The sequence below is a fragment of the Gorilla gorilla genome, chromosome 5 (assembly GCF_029281585.2).
Source record: "Gorilla gorilla gorilla isolate KB3781 chromosome 5, NHGRI_mGorGor1-v2.1_pri, whole genome shotgun sequence".
Taxonomy (NCBI): Eukaryota; Metazoa; Chordata; class Mammalia; order Primates; family Hominidae; genus Gorilla; species Gorilla gorilla.
Genome location: NC_073229.2, coordinates 19404246 through 19426374, shown reverse-complemented (window position 1 = coordinate 19426374; position 22129 = coordinate 19404246). Strand labels below are relative to the sequence as shown.

General features: G+C 40.5%; 1 protein-coding gene across 4 annotated transcripts in view; it reads left to right on the top strand.

Annotated features, from left to right (window-relative positions):
* Positions 1-22129, top strand: part of GMDS (GDP-mannose 4,6-dehydratase) — a 623184-nt gene that overhangs the window by 439004 nt on the left and 162051 nt on the right. The window lies entirely within an intron of this gene.

The window sequence follows — 22129 nt, the reverse complement described above, 5'->3', positions numbered from 1 at the left end:
CCCAGGAGTTTGAGACCACCCTGGTCTCAAACATAGCAAGACCTCATCTTTACAAAAAATGTAAAAATTTGCCAGGCATGGTGTAGTCCTGCTTCTCAGGGGGCTAAGACAGAAGGCTCACTTGAGCCCAGGAAGTTGAGGCTGCGGTGAGCCCTGATTGCCACACTGCACTCCAGCCTGGACAACAGAGCAAGACCCTGTCTCAAAAAAAAATTATAATTCTGAAAATGCTTTTTCAAAGCATAAAAACTGCTTCCACTCGTCTCCCTGTATTGAGATTTTTCTGGTCTAAATTAAGACAAATATGCATATTATATTTATAGCACGAAGACAGAATCTATCCATAATTCACAAGGCTGGAGTGGTTGAATGATGAGATTTCTTTATCCTAAACCTGATGACCTGCATATACAGACTGAGCAGTGGCTGTCAACTCAGAGGAAGAACCATTAGTTGGTTCCTGAAGTTGAGAGATATTTACAGTTCTATTTTTGAAAGATAACGATTGCTTAAATAAAACCCTGTGATTCAATGCTAGTATCAGTATGTGAAAATATCAACAGAGCCTCTTTCTCATTTTGATATGTAAGAATCCTAAATTCTAACGTAGACAAATTCAAATCTATTATATGTCACTGCCAACTATTAATAGCTGTAATAACAGAAGGTTTTGGTGTCAAATAGTAAAATGGACAGAGTGGAAACAATGTTTAAGCCCCGATTTGTTCAGTTACAAAAGAGCCTACAGACTCGGGTCTCATTAAGGACTTGTGTGTATGCATGTGCGTGCCTGTGTGTGTGTGTGTGTGTGTGTTCCCATGTGCTCGAGGTCTCTTTTGACAGTTGATAGAGCACCCATCCTGAAATTCAGTCTTTCTTTGATTTGAATTACATTGACAGCATAAACCCTAATCTAAAGGAATCTGCCTCTCTAATCCAAAACCGAGTTTTCAATTTATAAGAACCTTTAGTAGTATTCAGTACGTTAGCCTATGATAAGCAAATACTAGGACCTGTTTTAATTTTTGAATGACTAACTCCTTCCTCCAATGTATGAGGGACTAAATTGGACTTGGAGAGAAAAGTTGATTACCCAGATACCTTTTTAAGGCTTTTTTTCTTTCCTTTGTTTCCTTTTTTAGAGACAGGGTCTCACTATGTTGCCCAGGCTGGACTCAAACTCTTTGGCTCACAAGATCTTCTTGCCTCAGCCTCCCGAGTAGCTGGGACTACTGTCTCATACCAGCAAGCCCAGAACCCACATATATTTTTATATACTTACCACAATTACATATATCTACATTTTCATATAAATTGAAGTTTCATAATGAAGTAGCATAAAATTGGAAACAACCTAAATACCTTATACCAGAGTTTCTGAAACTGTTTTTGTCTCAGAACTCCTCTTGACAGTCTTAAAAATGCTGAGGGTCCAAAAGCACTTTTGCTTATGTGGGTTATATCTATCAACCATAATAGGAGATTAAACTGCAACATTTAAAGGATATTTATTAATTCATTTAAAAATAACGTGATAAATATTTTTATGAAAAATAACTGTATTTTCCCAGACAAAAATATTAGTAAAGTGGCATTGTTTCAAAATTTTAAAAAAATCTCATTAATGTCTGCATTAACAGAAGACAGTTGAGTTCTCTTAACTGCTTCAATATCTCCTGTATATTGGTGAAAGAATGTGGATGCCAGAGAAGTATGGTTCTAGTATTATCATAAAAATGGTTTTGCCCTTGAAGACCAAACGAAAGCATCTTAGAGACCTCCAGAGGTGCCTGGACCACACTTTGAGAACTGCTGCCCTGTTCTATTAGAATGGTTACGGTAAACATGTTAGAGCAGTACAGCAGAATACCATATAACTCTGTACAGTGGCATGTATGTGGGGGACTGTCAATACATCAAAATACATTTTTTAGTAAGCTATGTTCCTCCTAGTCAGAAAAGAAACAGTGTATCTTGTAATACTTTAGTGCATATATAACTACCAGGAAAAATAAAGCATAAATGTCAGACCCCTTCTTATATTAATATTTAATAAAAATCCAACAACTTAGCATTGAACCATCTCAAAGAACTAAACTAATAATTTACCTTATAGAAATCTAACAATATAAAGACAGAGATATGAGTTCTGTGTTACTGAAGCGAGAGACCCATCAGCTCCAAAAATGAAATAAAGCAGGTGGGAAAGTTCACACTCTGTTATAGATGGTAAGATAGCTGTCTTCATTTCTTTTTGAAATAGAAAGCCACTCAACTTCTTTAGAAGGTTGCCTACAGGATACTTAGAGACCAAGGTTTTTCCTCGAACGAAGGCATTAATTCTTTTGAAGCACTTGGAAATACTTTCCATTGAGAGCCTAGTGTTCTACGCCTTAAAGTTTGGCAGAGATGACTTTAGCCTAAAAAATATTAAGGGTAATATAGTTCAGCTGCCATTGAAAATGAGCGTATGATGTTAAAGAATTTTAGAAAATCACAAAATTCTAGAATAAACACATTTCTGCCATGTAAAAAAAAACCTATCGATAAGGATTCGAAGTGAGTTTTTAATAAATTTTTAGAATTTTCTGTTTGCTGGCTTCTTTCGATAAAGTTAATATATAATGAGGTTCTATAATTTTAAATGAAAGCATATACGATTCATGATACACAGGCGATCTGAGTGTTCTGTGGTAGTGTAATCCACTAAGAGGCCCAGCATGCACTGCAGTTCTGATTCACTGGCAAAATTAGCAATAAAGCCAACAGTTTTACCCAAAATCCCAACAGTGGTGAAGAAAAAAGCAGAGAGGAGAAGTGGAGGTGGCAGACGCCACAGTTACCAGTGGTGGAGATGAGACTCAGGGATGGCTGGGGTGCGCCACATGGGCATCTGCCCGCTGGCCAGCCGTGAGTTCAGACTGACGGGAAATGCATGGCTTCCACGGCCTCTTTAGAACCAAGCTGGTGTGCACAAGGGGGAACTCGCCACGTAGCAGTGAGGACTGGCAAACTGCACAGAGAGCTTTTATTGTTCTTGCTTCTTTAGAGCAAATGAATTTACAAATCAAATTGACCATAAAGCATTTAAAGAATGAAGACAAAAAGGAAACAGCGCATCTTATTAAAAACAAAAACAACAACAAATTAATGGTTAAAGTTTCGCCTTGAATTTGAGCAGTCACCTTATGCTTAGAATCTGTTTTCTTGTGGTGAACAGCCAAGTTTTACCTTCTCTTTTATTGAAACCCCTAGGATTTTGGCACTTCTTTCAAAATGTGTGTTAAAACTCAGAGACACTAAATCATACCTGTGAGCTTAAAGCAGCAAAAATAATTTACTGACCTTATTCACCCCTTCAGTTGCAGCAAACTCTTTACTGTATATTTCCTGTACCCCAAGCAAGTGGAGAGTCCGTTTTTTACTTCTGAACCTCTCCTCCACTCTCTCCCACCTCATTTCCCCTCAGTGTAACCAAATACTTTCAGCAACTAGAGGCCCAAACAATCTTGTTAACTTAAAAGTTTTCCTGCAGATTTATTGACCCAGCAGAGTTAAACAGGGTAAGTGTTGATCAACACCTCTCAGGTATTTCTTTAATTATTGGCCTGGCATCTCTAGAGCCTAATAAAAATTTGTAATGTGAGTTTGTAATAAAGTAACTATTATATTTATTTATTTATTTATTTATTTATTTATTTATTTATTTATTTATTTATTTGGGGGCGGGGAGGGAGCATTTTGGTTTTTCTAAAGGGGAGCCTCCACCGTTTGCCATAAATTGTAGCTGTAGCCTTGATAATACTGTGGTTGAACAATAAGGTCTCAAGGGCTGCTCGCTGAAAGAGATTAAACTGTAATTAAACTACACTATGAGTAAGGAGAGACGGAAAAAAGAAAAAAAAATTGTGGTTTTCATAAAGCAGAAAAGAAATACATTGACTGGTGTTTACAGCCCAGAGACGTTTTTTGCCTTCTCGACTACAAAACAGTCTTATTTTTAGCCAGCCAAGGTTTTGCAAGAATGCCGTATCAATCCCACATTTCTGTTCTTTGAAATAATTGCACCAAGCTGGTCCCAAATCAGCAGTAACTAACTGAAAAGCAGGAGGGAAACATTTCTCAAACATACAGTGCCGATGAAATTTGCCATAACACTATGAGTTATGTCGGCTGCCTGCATGAGGTTCCACATAATGGGAAAAAAGAATTTAACTAGATCTTAATTGAACATGCAGCTACATAATATCCTTTTGTTTAGGCTCAAAAATGGATTTTTTTAAACCTCCTTATCAGCGCAGCTATTAAATATTGTGGCTCTCCAGCTATCAGTCTCCGATCAGCGCAGTTAGTGCATTTTACCTTCCAAGGAAGTGCACTTTGAGCCAGCTGGAGCACAAGAAATGTAGGAGCTGGAGAAAGTCGTAATTGAAACAGGCGACTGCTTCAGTACAGACAGGAAATAAAAGGAAGACTGGCCCTCCAATGGATTAAATTAGATGTTTCAAATTCAGACAGTATCAGGAAAAAGAAGACTTATGTTAGAGGGGAAAAAGGTAACAGTAAGTTCATTCAGCGGAGCGCCCCTCCTCCCCACGTAACACATGTTTTTGCTGGAATCTTACTGTGCCGCCCTGTAGGGCAGACTCGCCCAGGCCTCCCTCCTGCCAAACAACAGCGGAGCAGGTCCCTGTGTTAATGTCACACTATCCTTTCTCTCCTGCCTGCCCTCTCCCTTTCAGAGGCCTTTGGTATTCTATTTCCATAAATTAGGCGTGAAATTATGTTGGGCTGAGGATACATGATTTCAGCTGTTTTATAGTTGGAAAGGAAAATCTTTTAGACCTAAAGCAAAAACATTTTTTTAAATATACTTCCTGCCTTATTAGTTTGAGATATGCCTATTATATATAGAAAATGCTTGCTGTGTAGAAACTTTATTTTTTTTAATCTCACAGATTGCTGTCTTGTCCTTCAGTTCAAGTAATATTGATTGAATAACGACTATATGCAAGATGCCAGACTAACTGGTGTCTGCAAAGTTGTACATCCATTAGGAGAGCATTAATTTATGTGAAATTTAAATTCTCAAATGAAGACTTGTACCTCTGTTGAAATATTTGAAGAAGCTGATTTTATTTTACATTGAAATAATCTACTGAAACTTTCAACATTTTTTCACTTTAGGTGGTACTGCATCTCCGTTTTTTCTATTTAGGCAAATATGGCCTTTATTTTGCTTAAATATCCAACTCCAAATTTTGTTACTGGCAATGCCTGAGACAGTGGCTTTTAAGGTCAGTGGCTATTTCAACATTATAGTGTCCAGTGCCGTTTTTATTCGGGGTGGGAGGGTAGCATTAGATGAAGTCTTTCTCTGAGATGTAAATAAATAAACCACAAAATTCAACAAGCTAAAAATTACTGTGGTTCTTCTTTGTCCCCTCATGAAAGCTGATAAAGTGGAACAGTATAGCAAGTGGACAGAATTCCAACTTTCAAGCTTGAAAATGCCTTTCTTTTCTACCCTCTGTGGCGCTGTGTGTGCGGAAAACATAGTCTTGGAAAAATGTGAGGCTTGTGCCCAGGGCTGCCCGCCAGAGCCAGGCCTCATTTGCTCAGGTGTGCTCACTGTTTTAGCTTCTTGAATTAAGCCCTGGGAAAATTCCCGTGCAAACATCTGCTCCTTTTGCCCTGCCTCTCCGACGGGAGTGAGGTGGGGTGGGGAATGCATCATGTGAGTGGGTTTTGCATGGAAAATGTTGCGGGTTGCCTCCACTCCAGCTGGACAGCTTTATACAGCTATAAACCTTTACTGCTGTATTAAGGTTCTATTCAAAGGGTATGAATCTCTGATATTCATGGTCCAACAAAACTGTTACTAATTACTTATCTACTGAATAGCTACCAGGATTGGCAGCTTGAATAACAATCACAAAAATCTGTGTACTCATTATTCTCCAACAAGGCAAGATTCTCATTCCTGTAAGGAGCACAGCTTGCTTTTTTGAAAACTCATGAACAAACTGGAAATGTCTACTTGTGCCCCCTTCCTCAAGAGGCCACCTTGCATAGCTTCCTCACAGAATATTTCTCTGTTCCTGAAAGGTAATTTCGGTGCAGGTCTCATAGAATAAGCACATTTTACAGCTCTGGGCAGGCTATTCTAGTCACAGGTCCTTATAGTCCGGGCTCCAGGGAGCACCTGGAAGCAGATTGTATCCCCCGAGTGTCACTTTTCAGGAGCAGGGATGAAGTGGCAGCTGCCTGCTGCAGAGATCTGTCACATTCACTACCCTGAAACAGGACATACTCTTCAAGAATCACCAATAACCAGAGTTCGCTCCTCCAGCAGTTCTTCCCAGAAGTTTACTCAGCACCTTGACATCTTTTGGTGTGACTCCATTCTTGGAGGTCCAGACCCACCTCTGTGCTTTCAGATGCAGAATCACATCCACTCCTTGCAGCTGTTTGCTGTGCTGTGCCTGCTTCACCTAGGGCTAAGGAGCTGATGATAACTTGCAGTGCTCTGAAGAAATAGATGTCTAATCCTGGCACTTTGGGAGGCTGAGGCAGGCAGATCACTGAGGTCAGGAGTTCAAGACCAGCCTGGCCAATATCGTGAAACCCCATCTCTGCTTAAAAAATAAAAAAAAGAAGGAAAGAAGAAGAAAAATTAGTTGGGCATGGTGGCTCATTCCTGTAGTCCCAGCTACTCGGGAGGCTGAGGCAGGAGAAACACTTGAACCCAGGAGGCGGAGGTTGCAGTGAGCTGAGATCACACCACTGCACTCCAGCCTGGGTGACAGAGCTAGACTCCATCTCAAAAAAAGAAAAGAAAAGAAATGGGTGTTAGTAGGAGTCATAAGAACATTCTGCTGGCCTTTTATAGATGTCTAACCCTCCTGAGAAAGGTTGGTGTTACTATCCACTTTTTACAAATTAGTAAACTGAGACTTAAAGAGTTGAAGAAGCTCACCAATATCAATACAGCCTGTGTTTGGAGTTGCTAGGGTTCACAACCAGAGTTCTCAGAATCGGAAGCTTCTTTATTTCCATATATCATGTTACTTAAACTAGACCTTATTCACCTTGGAAACCTAAATTTTATTTCAGGAGACCTTGTCGAGAAGGAAGAATTTCAGAGGCCAACCACCATATGGGCATCATCAAGCAGCCCTAGTCAAGGTGGGAGGAAGGAAGGGAAGGCTGGCCTCCTCTTCCCCTGGCCTCCTGCTCTCTTCCCTTACTGCAAAGCTCTGAATCACTGAGACTATTGCAGCTAGCTGGGATTTTAATTTTTTTTAAAAAAAGACATTAAGGTATGAATGACCTACTGTCTTAACCCTTGGAGAGTCTGTTAATCTAAACAAATCTCCAACCGATATAAATGTGTGAGGAGGTATTTGAAGTAGTGGTTGAGTTTTCTTGTGTGTTCAGAGAGGGAGTCCCAAAATTAGTGTATCTAGGAATAAAGTACGCAGTTTGTTTCATAGGCTGTAACCCTGAAATCAACAATGTGTGTTAGTGGCAACATACAGCATTAAATGGGTAGCATATGCGTATATCAAGAGTCATCTTCTCTGGAGTCTCCCTCCAGTTTTAATTCTCCCTCCCTCCCCAGCCCCTCAGCCAATTTATCTTGATTTCCTTGCTTTGCCTTCCTTCTTTCCTGACTTCTGTTATTCTAGAATGTGACTAGAAAGTAGGGAAGGAAAAGCACAGCCCTATTTTCTCGTCTTCTTTCACCTATTTCGATAATAATGAAGACCTTCAGACTTAAAAGTATATCTTGATCACAGTTTTCCCATTTAAAAATTATTCCCATCAGAGGTATCACAACTTGAAAAAGAAAACTAGACCAAAGGCAGGTGGCTGGGAGTCAAAAGGCACCGTGTTGCCAAGGCTTGGGCTTTCTTAGATATATGCCATTCACTCCAGCATATCATCGTTAGAGATTAAATCCATAATAAATTGGATGTTTTAAAGAGACTGTTTTTTATTATCTGAACATTGAGGGGCAAAGAAGGAGGGAGCGGGGGACTCTTTGCCAGCGGGAAGCACAGAACTAGCTGCCTCCCCTCACCACCCGCACCCTCCACCCTCGTCACGGCCAGTTCTCCACTCTTACTCCACCTCCAGCCCAGATCCCTGGCTCCAGTCCCTTCCCTCGCTAATCTTTGACCTACACGATATCCTAGGGATCGGTAGGAGTAAAGGTTTGAAAGTTCCTATTTAAAAACAAGTCATAGTGATCAAAATGCCTCTTTGCTGGCTTGTCAACTATGGACCAGGCCCAGAACACCCTATGTTTGACAGAAGTAAGTTGGGGGGATTCTAAGTTATTTGTGTTCCAGTACTTTCCATAAGGAAGAAGTATGTTTTGAAGCAGGCAAGATACAGGTTTGTGTTGCCACCAATGTGTCATAGCCTGCAGTTCACACACCCGGTGTAGGTGTCAACAAAGCTGTCTCGTATTCTCCAACAGCATGCGATGCCAAAACCAGAAAATGGGATCTGATTGCAAGGGAGGCACTGGCAAAACAGAACTTTACAGTGCTCGGTTCTGTTTGACATTTAGGGGACATTCACTTGGAGGACTCCCAAACAAGTAATACGCCAAGAGAAGGGATGGCTTCTGCCTTCTCTTGGAGATTCAGCGGGTGGCTGGCTTTAGGCAGAATTACAGAGCCTTCTGATCCAAAGGAGCCTCACGCTTCTACCTCCACTTGGGCCTCACTCACATTCCAGCTACGAGAAAGCCTGGATGCTCTTCCAGACCCACCCACACAAAAGGTTTGCACAAGACTCAGTGGTTCTACAGGTTCTGCTCTTATCCGAGAACTAAGTACAGAAACAATTTCCTAATATTTCTTTAAAAATCTGGTTTCTTTTAAAATTATCCACTACAGTGACTTATATGAAAATCATACCACAGTGTGGAGTTGCATCTTGCAATGATAGCTTTTAAATTATTAAAACTTTTAAGACAGGAGTGTGTGTGTGTGTGTGTGTGTGTGTGTGTGTGTGTGTGCTCTGTAATTAGAAGTAAACTTATACATCAAAATTTAAGCAAGGTTGTTCTTCAGAGTGCAGTCACAGTTAATGAAATTTCTAGAACTTTGGAATGAGTGCTTTTCTGAAGCTGGTACAAACTGAGATCGAAACCAAAACTGGAAAAATGTGAAAACTTTGTGTCCTTTGACTCCTTTGTTCAAGAATTGCAGGAAGATGTTTTCCAGGAGTACTTTTGAATATATAAAACCAGGAAATAACTATGTGACATTCCTAGCATTAGAACTGAAAAATGAGTCAGAGACAAAACTGAAACAAACAGAGACATCAAAGTGTCTGTCATCAAAGTGCAGATGCCTTGACTTGTTAGCAAACCTGTCCTGGTATATGCCAAGGCATGGGATCTGGTAATTATAGAGGACACTCCAAGCTGTGCCCATTGGGGTCCACAAATGCACACCTTCCCTTGTATTTATGTGAATGGTGTCCCTTGGAACATAATTTCTGAGCTTCCTGGGTTCAGATACTGGCTCTGCCACACATCCTAGCTGTGAAATGCTGGCCAAGTCTATTAAGTTCTTTCTGCCTCGGTTTCTTTCTGAGTAAAATGAAGATAATATTCATACTTACATCATAGGATTCCAGTGGGAAATTAAACACATTAATGTGTGTAGCTTTGGACTGTGACTATTTTAAAATGTTAGTAACTCTGATGATGATGATAGTAGTGACATATACTTGCCACTGTGTTTTGCATTGTACAAATCAAAACATCACAAAACACTTACTTGAGAGGAGCTTTCAGTTTCATAGAAAGTCAGCATAGGTGGACACAAGTCTATTAAAATATTTATGACCTAAGCTCAAGAAGGAAGTGAGAGAGTTCTTTTTACCTTTTTAACACATGTGGAGTTTACCAGATACACCTGTGCTTATAGCAGGCCAGCTATAACATTTAAATGACAATTTTTCCACTGACTGGGGGGTGGGGACGCTTTCATGATGAAACTGTTTCACCTCAGATCATCAAGCATTAGATTCTCATAAGGAGTGTGCCACCTGGATCCCTCGCACGTGCATTTCACAGTAGGGTTCACGCTCCTGTGAGAATCTGATGCCTTGGCTAATCTGTCAGGAGGCAGAGCTCAGGCAGTAATGCTCACTTGCAGGCTGCTCACCTCCTGCTTTGCGGCCCAGTTCCTAACAGGCCATATACTGGTACTGGTCCCTGGCCTGGGGGTTAGGGATTCCTGCTTGAGCACACAGCAGTCATGATCTAAGGATCATTTGTTGGGCATATAGTAACACCATTCTTCCTACATTTTTGAGCCATTTGAATAAACATTCCTCACTGAATCAAATCACTTTTTTACTGACTTACTGTAAGGGAATGGGTAAAGCATCTGATGAGCGTATCAAACATCACTACAGTTTGAAGGAGCTACATCTTTCCTAAGTGCCGAGGAAGGAAGAAGCTTGTTCTCTGCTTCCTCAAGTTTTTTGCTACTAAAACAAAGTGAGCATTTGAATGGAAAACACAGCAAATTAATATTTTATGATTGTTATTTTTAACTGAAGTGAGAGGGTCAGTGAATTATTATGTTGCTAATGGAGCAAGTGTATGTAGAAGTTCAATATTAGAAGATTGAAATAAACTTTGAGGGTTGTGATTTGAAGTCATATTATCCCAAGGAAATTTTCCAAAACAGCATCAAATCTGAGCTCCCAAACATGACTTGATCATTATGAGCATTTGGGGAGCTTTATAAAATTAGAGTTTCCTGGGCCCCTCTCCAGTATACCTGATTGCAGTCTGCAGGCGTGAGGCCTGAGAATTTGTATTTTTTAAAAGTGCCACAGGGGTCTGAAAATACACTAAGAGTAGTCTATAACCTGGACCAGCTTCATTTTTTATCCTATTTTTTGAAGATCTATCATACTGAAAAATGACAAGTTTCATACTTTTTCCTACATAGATTTTTTTCCTACATGTCTTCCTGCCTAAGATTTAATGACTACAGATCCCAGATCTCGGTAAGCCTGCAAGGAGGAACTATGAGGCTGGGTGGACTTCCAGAGCCAGCCTTCCAGGATCTCTTCCCCAGAGCCCTGTCCACAGTTCACAGCTGCAGAGCCCTCCAGGTCCTGTGGGGATTGTTGAATAGAGAAGCATACACAACCCTGTGCTTATATGGGGAGAAGAACTCTTTCCGCTGAAGCCACAACTCTGGTTACCACTTTCTCTTCCAATACAGGCATCCTGCTAATTTGGTGGAGTTTGTAGAGTGAAGAGAACTGGCCAGTCCCCGCCTTCCCCCCATCTCTGGCCTCACTGTTTATTGGGTCACTGTGACTATGCAGATTATATATTTCAGATAAATTATTAGCATTCATCTGAGTGCTTATTTAGGATCCTGTTGCAAATGTTTCTTGAATATTTTAAAATTAAGGAGATGTTTAAATTGAGTACACTGAAATGTGGATGACTGTTAATGTGAATGAACTGCTTTCAGAATAAGAACATTTATTTACAAGTTCTTTAAATTGCAAAGCTTATTATGCCATTGAAGCATTTCATGTGAACTTTCTGTTTTGAACTAATCTTTAAATTTTATTTGCATTCAAAGCATATTTCCTCCTGATTTGCCCATTTCTCACTGTTTGATTATCATTTTAAAATCTGTAATGTTTCATTCACCTTTTAATTTTTCCCCAATAAGGAAATACAGTTTATGAGGTACGCATAGATACTCTTCCTAATAAATGATTTAAGAGAAATATATGCATATATGCGTCATATATCTGTATGTATATATACAGATATATGGGAAAAGGGATGAATATTCAGAAGGAAGATCAGTAGACTCCACACAGTCATTTTAGCCATTAGACTAGTGTTGTATGCATTAGTGTAATTTTGATGGCTTGTGGGTTTTAGGTATAACTGGGAATTCCTTAAAAAACAAAAAATCTGTACCTCAGAGTCTTTGGTAGCATGTAGAAGTCTATGTATGAAAATACATTCATTTTTGATGCTGATGATGATTGTTATTATTTTTGAGACAGAGTCTGACTGTGTCACCTCGGCAAGAGTGCAGTAGTGCTATCTCAGCTCACTGTAACCTCTGCCTCCCGGACTCAAGTGATCCTCCCACCTCAGCCTCCAGAGTAGCTGGGACTACAGGCATGCGCCACCATGCCTGGCTAATTTTTGTGTTTTTGTTTTTGTTTTGTAGAGATGGGGTTTCGCCATGTTTCCCAGGCTGGTCTCAAACTCCTGGGCTCAAGTAATCGCCCACCCCACCTCAGCCTCCCAAAGTGCTGGGATTACAGGGGTGAGCCACCGCACCTTGACCCCAGCCTCATTTTAGATTACTTAGGATATCATCGTCCAGGTGCAGTGGCTCACCCCTGTAAGTTAACTTTTAAATACATTTAATCTAGAATGGACCATCTGTCTCCTTTTCAGAGGTTCCATATGATTTTTGTATATTTGGGATAAGAATGACATGTCCCGAATAGTACACATATAAAGGTCTTGTCAGGAAATGTATATAGCTCTCAATCAATCTATAAAATGATTTGGGTACCATTGTTAATATCCAGAGTTGAGAGGAAGTTTTGAAAATGATATTTAATCATTCCTTCAACCCAAGAGTGTTAACCCTACTGTGTTATGAAGTCAAACTGAGGCCAAATTCTCTAAGGCTAGTACATTTCCTGCAGCTTCTCGGTACCAGATTTGACCTCAGATTCTGTCCCTAGACATAGAACATTCCATGGTTTCGACCACCAGCCAAACACCCAGCTTTCTATATAATGCCGTAGTTTCCTTTCCCTGTGATTTTTGCTGATATACATGCGTCTTTGTTTATTTAAATGTTTTGTACCACCTCAGTGGTTTATATATGGTGCTGCAATTTTCCAGGTATTTTTTTTTTGCCTCAGTGAAGTTATTTTAGAGAATATCTTAGATTGATAAATCTTTGGATTAGAGTAGACATACGTAAATGGGATTTGGAATGCAATTATTTAACTGGAAATCTTCATGGGTTTATCATAAAAGGAGAAAGAACCCTCTAGGTGTTGATAGAGCATTGGAAAAGTGGCCAGTAAATTCATTTCAAAATGTTAGGATAAACTCCTCAGATAGATCCAAACATTATATTTTGTTGTTTCTTTTTTCTCATCCTCCTGGGATAATCATTCACTGACGCAATCTTTGTTTAGAAGTATCCATCTTCATCCCCTGTCCACTTAAAATGAAGTTATTCCCACGTAAGTGTGTAAAGCCCTTTCCATCATTCCACTTCTACCATTATTGGCGACTCTGTCCTATAGACCTAAGCACATTATATTTTAAACTGAGTACAAACATTTCTTCATTTTTGGCAATAAGCTGATCAAACTTTCTGTTTTTTTTTAAATCTTAGACATTTGGGAGAAGCACTGAGATGTGAGATACACTGGCAGGGAATTTGTGTTTCTCCAGGAATACTAAGCAAAATGAGAAACCCAGAATTCCAGGTGACCATAAAATTGCAGAGAATGAAGGAAAAGGGTAGTAATTTTCCTCTACGTGGCTTTTGACTTCCTTTGGCATTTTAAAGTAGGAAGATGAGCTGCCTTCACAATAAACTATATGTATCACCTCTGTACACAAGGTACTCCAGTCTCCACCTGCGGTGGCTCAGAAACATCCAGGTGTCCTGGAGTTGATGACATTCGCTGACGTAAAAGCAGACTCATCAAGTCCATGGACATCTTAAAGGTCATAAGTCAGATTTTTGTTTCATGAACTTCTTGAAAGAGGTCATGTAAAGTTTCCCACCCTGGTTCAGGCCTACTTTAAGGGGAAATGGAATTTATAAGTTTATCTGAATTTCTTGTAAACTGTTCTGAAGTGGGCTGGAACTCTTAAGCTCATGTTAACCTCTGTCTCTATCCCTAGAACAGATTCATAGGCTCCTAAAGCCGTCCTGGAGTAGAGAAGTACCTCACAAATGCATAGTCATTTTATCATGGGTTCTGAGACTATCATAGAACACAGGACATTGGGGAATGTATCATGACCCAGGAAACTGCCCCACAGTGCCCCCGGAGGAAACCTGAAGAAGTCGTTTGTTGAAACTAGAAGAGATCACTATTGCAGTGAGTATAGATAGGGAAAGGGCATCAAGAAAGGGGTGAAGATGAGCTACATGGGGATTAGAGGATATACTGAAGAGTGAAAACATCTAATAAGAATTTCATAGTGAGAGATGGAAAATATAAGGAAATTATCATATGAATATGTGAAGAAAATTTCCCAGAGCAGAATGTAATTCTTGAGATTGTAAAGGCTGTGTGATTGTCCAGCTCAGTGGATGAACAAAGACCCACACCAAATACTGTTATTGTCATATTTCAGCATTGGAGTTAAAAAGAAGATCATAAAACTCCCAGAAGTACAGATTTCAGACACATGATCAGGAGTAAATTTGGCATTCTATCAATATTGGAATAAGAAGCCAGTAAAGCAAAACCACCCTCTAAATTTTGGAAATGACTTTTAATTTGAAATTCTAAACCAAGTCAAGGTATTACAGACATTTTCAAACACGTATCATTTTTAATGTAATTATCCTCCATGTACTTTTCTGAGAAAGCTATTGGTAGATATACTCTACCAAAACAAGGGAATAAATCAAGAAAGATGAAGGTGTAGTATTCAGGAATAGTTGCAGGAGATCCAACACAGAGAGAGAAGGGAATTCTCAGGATGACAGCAAAGGAAGTCCCAAGCAGACAACAGTAGCTGGTCTAGGTGAAACGATCAGTATCGAAGGTGAAACAAACTGGATTGAACACTGATCCCTTCAAGAGAGATGTTTCCAGGAGAAAAGTATAAAGGAAGCAGTAGGTTCTCTGACAGGTTTGAAGGTATGAAAAATTACATTGGCATGTGTTATAGAAAGTTGGAGAGTGTGAGAAAATGATATATAAGGAAAACTAATCCAAGGAAAAAAAAAAACCTAACAGTTAAGCCTGATGGGGAAAGGGGATGGGTTTTTTAAAGAAAGGAATGAAATCATGTTATACTAGTTGACCCTGAAGAAAATAATATTTATATAGAAACTAATAATTGCTACTATGAATATAGACTTAAGCAAAAATTGAGAAGTAATTATAGAGGGGAAGTGAGTTTAAAAGTATATAAATATGCTAAAAATTCTGTAGTGCTGTAATAAGAAGTCAGTAGTTAATTCCTCAAATACATCGATCAGGAGATAACAGAATAGACACATCATTTGGCAAACTGTAAGTATTGAAAGGGGACTCTGAAGAGTCTGGCAAGGTGGGAAGAGCAAGAAACAAGAGATTTCTGTTTTTTATTATCAGTCTCATCAATATTTGACTTTCCATATTACTTATATATGCTATTTTGATTAGATTAAAAATTCACTAAAAAACGTGTCATTTGGCTGTATATTATAAACAGTAGTAAAGTTTAAAAATATATTCAGGTTTAATCTTTACTAAAAACACCAAAATGCACGTTGTATTCTAGGAACAGGAAATAATATGTTAATTCCACTTAGGAGGAAGGGAACAAACCATACTTGTTTCTTATTTTTTCTGATTACCACAGAACTAGTGACTTAAAGCAACACTGCTGTGGACTGAATTGTGTCTCCCCAAAATTCATACGTTGAAGCCATAACTCCTAATGTGATCGTATTTGGAGATGTGGCCTTTGGGAGATCACTAGGTTTAGACGAGTTCAAGAGGCCAGGGCTTCATAATGGGATTAGTGTCCTTATAAGAAGAGGAAGAGACATCAGAGCTCTCCCCCAGCCCACCACCGTTGAGAACACAGTGAGAATGCAGCCACCATCTATAAGCTAGGAAGAGCATCCTCACTAGAAAAAGACCATGCTGGTAGTGTGATCTCAGAAGTATAGCCTCCAGGACCGTGAAAAAATAAATTTCTGTGTTTAAGCGCCCAGTACAAGGTAGTTTGTATTGGCAGCCCAAGCAAACTGAGACAAACACAAATTATCATCTTACAGTTCTGGAATCAGAAGTCCAAATGAGCGTTATAGTCAAGGTATCTAGCAAAGCTACATCCCTTCCAGAGGCTCTGGGGGAGAATCTGTTTCCTTGCCTTTTCCAGTTTCTAGAGGCCACCTGCATTTCTTGCCTTGTGGCTCTCTCCAGTGCCTACAAAGTACATTCTCTGTCCTTTGCTTCCATCATCACTTACCTTCTCTGTCTTCTGACCTTTTGCCTTATAGCCCTTTGATGACATTGGGTCCACCTAGACAGCCGGGATCACTCCCCAACTCAGCATTCTCTTAATCACATCTGCGAAGACCATCTTGCCATGTGAGGTAACATAGTCACTGATTAGGAGTTAGGGCATGAACATCTTTGGGAGGCATTACTCAGCCTACCACAAGAGGTAAAGGAGGCAGCAGCAGAACTTCTTCACACTTAATCCCTAAGTATCACGATTGTTGTCAATGAACTGGCATTCACTGAAGACCACATATTCCTCGGTACATGTGGATATAAATGAAAATTCAAATCATACAATTATATATAGCTACTATAGAAAAACATATATACTATACAAAAACTATATATACTATATATAACTGCTATAGAAAAACTATAGAAAACCTCGATATTTTGGAAAATTTGGAAACTTCATGCAAAATTTGCCTCATGAAATTCTTACCTACTTGTTTCCTTTAAAACAGGTAGGTAAGCCAACAGAAGCTACGAGTTTAGGTGCTAGAGTCAAAGAGTTTTAAAAGCCAACTTCACTTTCTGTGTGAATCTTAACAAGTTACTCAGCCTCTCTACATTTCACTTTTGCTTCTTTATAAAATAAAGAAAATAGTAGTGTCTGCCCTACTGGGCTGTGGTAAGACCATGCCTAACTCCCATGGAGACTTTGGAGGCATTCAGTAATTGTGAGCTCTTATTATTATTATTGCTAATTATTGGCTTATCTTCTTTTTGAGAAGAGGGGCTTGTCTAATAAGCCCTAAATGCTGAAAATTTCTTTCTGAGCTGTCATAATGGAGTGTGACCATTTATTTCTGGATTTCTCACCAAGTGAGTAGGACTGATAAGATTGTTGACAGAAAGAGTGAGGTTTTCGGGATGACTCTGAAAATGTGAGAAGCATTTCATCAAAAATAATAAGAACTTTCATAGCAATAAATGCAATGTCATATATTTAGGAACAGAAAAATGTATCTTTATGAATATGAGGTGGGGAAAGACTGATAGAATATACCAGAGTGGATCACAAATGATAGAGGCTCATAAATATAAGTGTGATATTATTTAAACAGATATGCCACTTCTTTAAATGCTAGCATAATATTTAGCTATGTTACCAGCAGTAAGATACAATTAGAAAGTAATTTTAGGCTGGGTGTGGTGGCTCACACCCACAATCCCATCACTGGGAGGCTGAGGTGGAAGGACCACATGAACCCAGGAGTTCAGGACTATCCTGGGCAACATAGTGAGACCCCATCTCTACAAAAAAAACACACAAAAATTAGCCAAGTGTGGTGGCATGCACCTGTAGTCCCAGCTACTAGGGAGGCTAAGGTGGGAGGATTGCTTGAGCCTGGGAGGTCGAGACTGCAGGGAGCCGTGATCACACCACTGTGCTCCAGCCTGGGTAACAGAGCAAGAGCCTGTCAGGAAAAAAAAAAGAAAAAGAAAAAATAACTTTTTGTCAAGTTCTATCTAACTTATATAATAAAGAATTTGGCCTTTGTCCTGATTCCTAGGAAGGAGACTAAATCCTTGGCATTTCCTAAGTAATAGGAGCGTCTCTGTTATTCATGGTGGGCCCCTGTATGGTTTCAGGGTGGGGGCTGGCCATGCTAGATAAGCCAACCATGGGCTTAGAGAGTCAGGGCCTTGAGTCAAGTGAGGTCAGCATACGGCCAGTGGTTCAGTCAGTCATGACTACGTAATGAAACCTCAATAGAAACCCTGGGCAGTGCAGCTTCCGGGTAGTGAACACGTTGATGTAATAAGGGGGTGATGCATCTTGAGCACATGGAAGCTTTGCCTTTGGGGCCCTCCCAGACCATCCCCTGCTGTCCCTTCATTTGGCTGGTCCTGAGTTGTATCCTTTCTAATAACACTGTCATTACATGACTATTATTGTGTCCTGAGTTCTGTGAGTCATCCTAGCAAATTATGAAACTTAAGGTGGAGACCCCTCAAGTTTATAACCAGTTGGTTATAAGTGCAGGTGACCTGAGGACCCACAAACCGGGGCTGGTGCCCGAAGTGAGGGCTGTCTCGTTGGGGATCGTGCCTTCAGTCTGCAGAGCCACTCCCTAACTCCAGGTGGGTAGCAGCAGAATTGCTTTGCAGTTTTACACTAACACATAGAGGAAAATGAAAGGGTGTCCAGAGATCTAAGTTAATTAATTATTTTTTTTATTTTAACTAAAATCCAACAAATGGCTTTTGAAAGAGTTAAAATTATTTGACCTAAAATATAGAGTTCCATTAACAGCATTTGAGCCAAATTCCAGCATTTGAGAAACTTGGATATTTCTTAATGACTAGACTGAAGGTTAGCCCTAAATTAGAGGTTTGTGAAAAAGGAGAATTCTGACAGAAGCTCTTTTTCTCTTACCTGAAGTAATGCAGTCATCACCTGCAGGTCTTATTGTTCCCCTTCCATTGCTAGTGTAATATCAGAAACTACCTCTTTCTTGTAACTATTTCCAGGCAGATCTTCCCAGACATTTCTGCCAGGAAACCCCAGGATAGTAAAGCCTGTGAATGAGTTGACGCATACCTCTTAGGAACCAACAAAATGTCCCCAGAATTAAGCCATTCATGTGCTACTGCCTCCCTTTAACTCTTGTCCCATTGCTTTTTAATTTTGAAGAAATTGAAGAATCCATTGGAGTACACAGTACGCGTAAGACATCCTTTACCTGTGCAATTCTTCCCTGCATTCTTTAAGCCTGCCTGTTCCTCCACCTCCCTGGTCTGAACTCTGGATCGCCCTCCCGACTGTGGCCTTGGTCGGCTCCCAGTCTTTGCCTCTGTCTCCCTTACTTGTGACTCATGGTTTCCTCTCTGTGCCTGTTTCTGGCTTGCTTGCCAAGCCTTTCCTCATTGCCTGTCTAACCTCCGCGCGTTAATATTCCAATTTGACATCTGGGCGACTGAGAGCAAGGGTGAGCAATCTACCAAGGCTGCACGGTGGGCAGTGGCAGGTCTGGGCTCCCAGTCTGCCTGTCTCGGGTTGCCTTCTCCACACTCTCCCATGCCATCTCCCACTAGCCGCACCTCCAGCACCAGGCGGAGGTCCACATTTCAGTCCTGTACACACTCCTCTTTGAAAAATGATGCATTTGCCAGCAAAACCTGAGGGTTAAAAAGTTTACAAAAGTGTGTGTGTCCCACAAAAAATATTCCAAACAAAGTCCCCTCTTTTCTGTATTTACGTATTTCAGGCAGCTTATGAAATTGATGTGGGCTTTGTTTCTACTCTGCAGTCTGAATTCTATCTTTGGTGTCCAGGGAAATGTTTTTACACCTTCTTCACATTAAAAATGTTTCAAGTATCCAGGACTTGTTCGCCCTCCTTTTTCATGTATTTAGATGAAGAGACTTTGCATATTAATTTTGTTGTTTAAAAAAGAGTCAAACCAATTGATGCTAAAATTAAAAAGCTAACAATTTAGATCCAACAGAACATTTCAAGATCTGTTTTTTCCCTTACTGTAAGTGAAATTCCCATTAATGGCAGCCAGGCCTGAACACCGATAGTGAACAGGGCCTCTCGTGTTCTGAGATGGACTTATCACATGGTTAGCAGCTGGGATTTATGTGGAGACTCATTAAATAAAACAGCAGTGGCAGCTACCTCCTGCTGTAGTACACTTGGAGGTACAGTACCTGAATTTTTCCAATCTTAGCTGGTCCTTTATACTTTGTTTTATGTCTCGCTCATTTTTCTGACTGGTCTTGACATTTTCTGACCTCACAGTGCTTTTATTATTATTTTTATTGCTACTAGAACAATGATAACTCACGACTCTGATTTATATGATGGCAGCTTAGCCAGGGGAGAGATTAAGGCATACCCAAAAACATGCAGTAAATGTTCAAGTCTATTAGCCTTTCGCTTTTATTAAGTGGGAAACTTTAGTTTTGTTTTGACACAGATGAGTCTGGAGAGTCATGAGTGGCTGCGGGGCTGAGCTTGCTGATGGGCCCTTGGCTGTGGGTGCACGCTGGCAGAGTGGCGTGAGGCTGTAGGTACGTGTGAGGTGGCTCATGGTCACAATCCTGCAGTCAGCTCACTCACTTCCGTTGTACATTTTGAGTAACTGGTAGTCATTCTTTTGTTCTTTTCTTTTCCACTGTAATCATAGTTTTCAACTTACTGCAGTGATAAAAAAAATACCACAAATTACTGACAGATTTCCTTGATTTTAATAATTTCGCTATACAACTGTCTCATTTAGGAGATGCCACAGCTCCTGCTCTCATAACCAAAACCAGGCTCCTGGGAGTGTGGGCAGCATTGCTTCGAGCTTCCAGGCCCAAAGACTTTTTCAGGCCTCTGTTGTGCTCAGTCTGTAGGGAGGAGACTGCCCAGCGCCACTCCAGGTAGTGCCTGAACCATCACACACTCAGGGCCAGAGTTCAGTTCATTTGGCCCCAGTGTGTGGCCCCAGTGTGTGGCCCCAGCCTGGGATGCTGAGGTCCCCTCCTGCCCATGAAGCCTCTGCTATGCTTGCTCAGGCTGTGCGAGGGGCTTGTCTTAAGTCTTTGCATCCTATTCCCAGAGACTGGAGTCCCACTCTTTCCCTGGCCTGCTGGCCTTGGTTCTTACTGGTGCTTGCCCATAGCCAACCCTGCTTCCTGTGCTGCTTCCCTCAGCCGAGGCTCTAGACCTCCTGGATGCTTTTTACTGAGGCATTGCATTTCCATCTTTCTGGATCATAGTTATCAACCTCATTGATGGCTGCAATTTAATGAATTTTGGTGATGAACTGAATTGAACTGTAAATGATAAAACATTTTCATGGAGTTATTAAAATCACATCATTCTGCATAGATTATATGACCTTGAGCTTCACTAGAAAGACTTTCCAAGACCTTCACCATCTCCAAATTCTCGGACGGCACTGGAACATCACGCTGAAGTAGCAGCACACTGGTTTTACGTGAATTTTTTTTTCCTTTACCGCTGTCGTATTTAACATCTCACTCCTTAATATTTCAGATTTCTGACTAAGAACCATCTCTGCTGAGCCTCTTCTCCTCCTCCATCAGCACTTGCATTGGAATTTATTTCCAGGAGCATTTTTCACAAAGGAAATGTCATCCCTTCTTGGGAGTAAGAGGGTGCTGAATGGTGAGCAGAAAATGAGCACTTCTGAAGCTCACAGAGATGAGCTCTACCAAGCCACTATGGCAGATTATGCTCTAAATACGACCACATTGGAGTCCCACATGCTCTTCCAGAGCCTTGCTACCCCCATCAAGAGATGGAGCCTCCTTCCCTGCCGAGGATGCTGGGCAGGACGGTCATGGCTGCCCAGATGAAGAGAAGACAGGGCTGGTGCTGAGGCAGGTCATGGCAGGCAACACTGCCCCACCTGACTTGCTCTCGTGGGATCTAGTCATTGTCCTGGGAGGGTGCCCAAGGGGGCCCACATGGCGAGGGCTGTGTAGAAGGGCCTGGAGGTCAGCACTGACCTCCAGACATAGGAGTGAATGGCCTTTCCAACAAGTACAGCTGCCAGCTGTGGAATCTCCCAGCTCAGGCCCCAGACAACACCTCTGTCCAAATTGCGGGCCCAAAGAATTCATGACCATAGAAAATGGTGGTTTTAAGCTACCAAGTTTTAAGGCAATTTGTTCTTGCTACTTGTTAGAATTTTTCTTGACCTACCATCTAGAGCTCTTTTTTATTTTTTACATTCCATGCTGAAGATTTATTAAGAGCACAAATAAAAACACATTTTTATTTTGTTTTTCAATTACTAACCACCTAGATTTGTTATAGCAAGACAAAGAGCTTCATGAATTATATACATAACCCTGTTTTTGTAATATA